At 43.2% G+C, this 4,535-nt stretch overlaps 1 pseudogene; it reads right to left on the bottom strand.

Annotated features, from left to right (window-relative positions):
* Positions 1–3,581: 3,581 nt before the first annotated feature.
* On the bottom strand, positions 3,582–4,274 carry LOC136470417 (uncharacterized; annotated as a pseudogene).
* Between the last annotated feature and the right edge of the window lie 261 nt (positions 4,275–4,535).

Raw genomic sequence — 4,535 nt, 5'->3', positions numbered from 1 at the left:
ATAAGTAGTAGTGTAGTAGTATAGACAGCAACAGGAGTAGTAGAGTAGGTAGTAGTAGTATAAGTAGTAGTATAGATAGCAGCAGGAGTAGTAGAGTAGGCAGTAGTAGTATAAGTAGTAGTGTAGTAGTATAGACAACAGCAGGAGTAGTAGAGTAGGCAGTAGTAGTATAAGTAGTAGTAAGACAATTGAATTCAGAGCATAGCAGCAGCAGTAGTAAGACAATTGAATTCAGAGTATAGCAGCAGCAGTAGGCAATAGAGTGTAGGCAGTAGTAGATCAATAGAACAGCAGCAGCAGCAAGCACATAGTAGTAGACAGTAGTAGTAGATTGTTGAATCAGTTACATATTTGGCTCAGATTTGCCCATTATTGTCATCACTGGTTGCTTGTATATGAGATACAAGCCATCCTAGTTTAGCAGCACACAAGCATAGGGACATTTCATCATCATCGCCGCTGCCTCAGCATAAAAAGTCTAGACATCATTGCATATGCCACTGCCTCAGCAATTTTTTTTAAAGTTTAAAAAAATCATCATCGCAAATGCCACAAAGATAAAACAGTGTCAAAACTAGATCCCAAATCACATATGCATCATAGTACAACAACAGTAACCACATAGTAGAGTAGTAGTATAGTAGCATCATAGAAATAGGCAGCAAGTGCTTTGTTAACAGGAAGATGTATATTTGGCATTTGCTCAGCAAAAAAAATGGCATCACATGTAGCAAGTGCTTAGTTAAATGGCACCTAGTCTCTTATCTCAAATTCATGCAAAATTCATCAAATTTCATCATTGGCAGTGGCATATGCTCAGTTAAAATCTATCCCATTCCATCATAGTGGCATCATAGGCATCATAGGCAGCAATCAAACAAATGTAGTATAGTAGTAGTACAGTACCAGCAGAGTACAAAGTGAAGCCAAAATGTTCAGCTACCAGAGTAGAGAGACAGTGTAGAGACAAGAGTAGAGTAGAGTGTGGTAGCAGCAAGTAAAATGTGCAGCAAACAAAATTGAATTTGGCTAAATGGCATTGTGCTCAGGTAATTCAAATAGACTAAATGGCATTGTGCTCAGTTAACAGCAATAGCACCCAAAAGGCAGTGGCATTATGCTCAGTTTTCACAAAAAAAAGCATCACAGGCAGCATACCAGTAAGGAAATAAGTAGTTCATCACAGGCATCATTGGCAGTGGCATCTGCTCAGTTCTCAATTCTCATCATAGGCAACAAAACAAAAGCATCACAGGCAGCAGTTCATCACAGGCATCACAGGGAGCAGTTCATCACAGGTACCTTTGGAGGACGAGGAAGGAGAGCGCCTAGGCCGGGGAAGGAGAGGTCGACGGGCTCATGGAAGGAGAGGCACGAGGTCGCCGGCGGACGGGCACTAGGGGCACCTCGGTGGCACACCAGCGAGGCACACGTGCAGCAGGGGCACCACGGCAGCGCACGAGCACCAGGGGCACCACGGCGGCTCACACGTGCACCAGGGGCACCACGGCGGCGCACGGGCACTAGCACGGGGGCGGGGTTCTGAGAGCGGATCCCATGAAGGCAGCACGCCGGAGGTAGGGTTCCAGGATGGGGCACCGGAGGAGGAGGAGGTCGCCGTGAAGGTGCTCGGCGGTGGTGTTCCTAGCGGTTCCCGTGGTGGCGCCGCGCCAGAGCTAGGGTTCCGAGGTCGGGGCGCCGGAGGAGCATGGGGGCGGGGCGCAGACAAGGAGGAGGATAGGGGTGGGGCGTGGACAAGGAGGAGGAGGACAGGGGTGGGGGTCGTCGTGAAGGAGCTCGACGGTAGTGATGGCGGCGGCAGCGACGGTTGCACGGGGAAATTTGGCAGCCTGACGGCGTCGAAATGGAGGAGCGCGCCCAAGACTTAGCCAAATTTTGGCACTGGTGCGCTCCTTCCTATATATAGCTACGGGCATTTGTAGGGGCGGTCCGTTCCCCAGCCACCCTTAAAAATATTTTTCAAAATCATTTTTTTTAAATAGAAAATCAAAGTTTAAACATTGAGACCAGTATTTGAAAGCCAAAATGGTTTCAAATTTAAAAGTAATGAATAACAAGTTGTAGTACTCATCAAGATCTACAATATTTATTTTGGTCAATTTTCAATTTGACAAATTTTGAACGATTCAAATTTTGAATTTGAAAAAAAGACAACTTTAAACCTGTTTTTGAAAACCTAAATGGTTTCAAATTTAAAATTCATGAATAACAAGTTTGTTGTACTCATCCTGATCTACAATGTTTATTTTGATCTTTTTTTGCATTTGACAAAGTGTTAATAAACATTAGTTACAAAATGGCATGTATCACAAGTAGTTTTATAAACTATGTGTTAGATTCATGATTTTTTGACTAGTGTTCATTAAAACTCCGATAATTGACACATACATAAATATAGTCTCACACACATACACAAATTGACACATACATAGATGAAGTCTTGCAGACACACGCACTAGGTAGGCCCCGCCGTGACAACTTTCCCCTTGACACCTTTTCTTTCCCATGGCATTATGTACACATGTTGTACACATGTTCTTCATTATGACATCTCTTCGGAGGGGGTTCATTCTCCAGGGTGTTGTCATAGTATCTCATGTATAATTTGCTACGGTACTTGTGACCTGTCTTCAAGAAGCGACGGTTCCTTATGTAAACAACCTTCTTGGATCCATCTAGGAAAACCCATTTAGTATCATCCAAATAGACTAAGCATCTAGTCTTTCCTTTGATCTGTCTAGACAGTGCAAACAACGCGGGGTGATCGTTGATAGTGACAAATATTATTGCTTTTAATATGAAGTCCTCCTGTAGGAACGCATCGTACATCGGCACCCCATGCTTCCAAAGTTTCTCAAATTCTTGCGTCACAGGCTCGAGGAACACGTCCATATCAATGCCTGGTTGTTTAGGGCCAGAAACTAGAACTGTGAGGAAAAGATACTTTCTCTTCTAGCACAACCATGTTGGGATGTTGTACATAGTCAGAATCACTGGCCAAGTGCTATGGTCGCTCATCCTCTTGTTGAAGGGATTCATTCCATCAGTGCTGCAAACCGTACATTCTTTGGGTCTTCGCTGAACTCTTTGTTGTTCTTATTGAAGTCTTTCCACTGGCTACAATCAGCCGGGTGTGCGATCATATCGTTTGCTACCTTGCACTCATCTTGCCACCATGTCATGAGCGCGGCTTCCTTAGGGTTCAGGAATATACGCCTCAAGCGGTTGGTCACTGGTAGGTACCACATTACTAAGGCAGGAATTCTTCTCTTCTTTGCATCGTTGCCTAATGGAGTGTTCTCTGGTTGCTGAGATTCTTGTACCGCCTTTTTCCCACCCTTCTTATTCCTCTTGTTCCCCGTGGAGGCTTCTCCCCCACTGTAAAGGTCATTGTCTTTGTACCGACTAGCCCCGCACCGAGGACATTTATCTAGATCTTTGAACGTGTCACCACAAAAGAGGATACAATGGTTGGGGCATGCATGGATTTTTTCAATGCCCATTGTCAAAGGACTTATAACCTTCTTCGCATAGTATGTGTTGGCGGGAACTGAGTTTGGCTATGGAAGCAACCATGCTAGGAGATGCAAAAGATCATCAAAACTGCAGTCCGACCAGCCGTACTTAGCCTTCAGGATGAGTAGCTCAAGCACAAAACGTAGCAGTGTCCAGTGTGTCGGACAACCCTTCTCTACACCATACACAGTCTCCTTCGATGCTTTTGTCACCCTTTCTAGATTTTGTAGACCTCTCTTCTATAGTAATATTTCTGGTCCAACGGCCCAAAGCATTTCATCCAAATTGTCACCGTTGTCTTTATCCCCCTCACGTGCTCCGCCATCATTGTAGAAATCACCACCTTGTTCATTGCGGATGTCACCACCTTGATCATTGCCTAAGTCATGATCCATTTGTTGAGCAAGCTGGTCTGAGTATTGGGACAGGTACTGCAGGGTTTCGGCATCGTCTTCTAGAACATCGCCATCATCATCAACTGCCATTGTTTCACCATGATGAATCCAAACTGTGTAGTTCTGAACAAATCCTCACCTGATCAGATGTTCTTTGATGATACTCGAATCTGTAAATGCCACCGTGTTCTCGCAATCCTTGCAGGGACAAATAATTGTATCCTTATTATCTGTCAACGTCGCTGCATGCTTCTCTGCGGCTTCAATAAAATTGTCAACCTCTTCATGAAAAGGTGCCTCGAATCTTAATGAATCATACATCCAAGAGTTCCTGTACTCCATCTTTTAAAAATACAACACAACCAAAGAAAATATACGAAATGAGTCAAATTAATAATTAATTAATTGAGAATGATTATATATACTCCATGGTAGAGGATAATTAATCAATTGCCTACTAATATAACGCATAAATATTTGAAATGAAATATAAAATGGTTAATATATACCATCACAAAGAAATGGTCTAAAAAACTACCTTTCATGCCACCCAAAATCCAATTTCATTAAAAAAATAAAAATAAAACAAAAACCTAGATCTAG

This window comes from Miscanthus floridulus, chromosome 8 (assembly GCF_019320115.1).
Source record: "Miscanthus floridulus cultivar M001 chromosome 8, ASM1932011v1, whole genome shotgun sequence".
NCBI lineage: Eukaryota > Viridiplantae > Streptophyta > Magnoliopsida > Poales > Poaceae > Miscanthus > Miscanthus floridulus.
The sequence above is the reverse complement of the archived record's forward strand: the minus strand, read 5'-3'. Positions and strand labels throughout refer to the sequence as shown.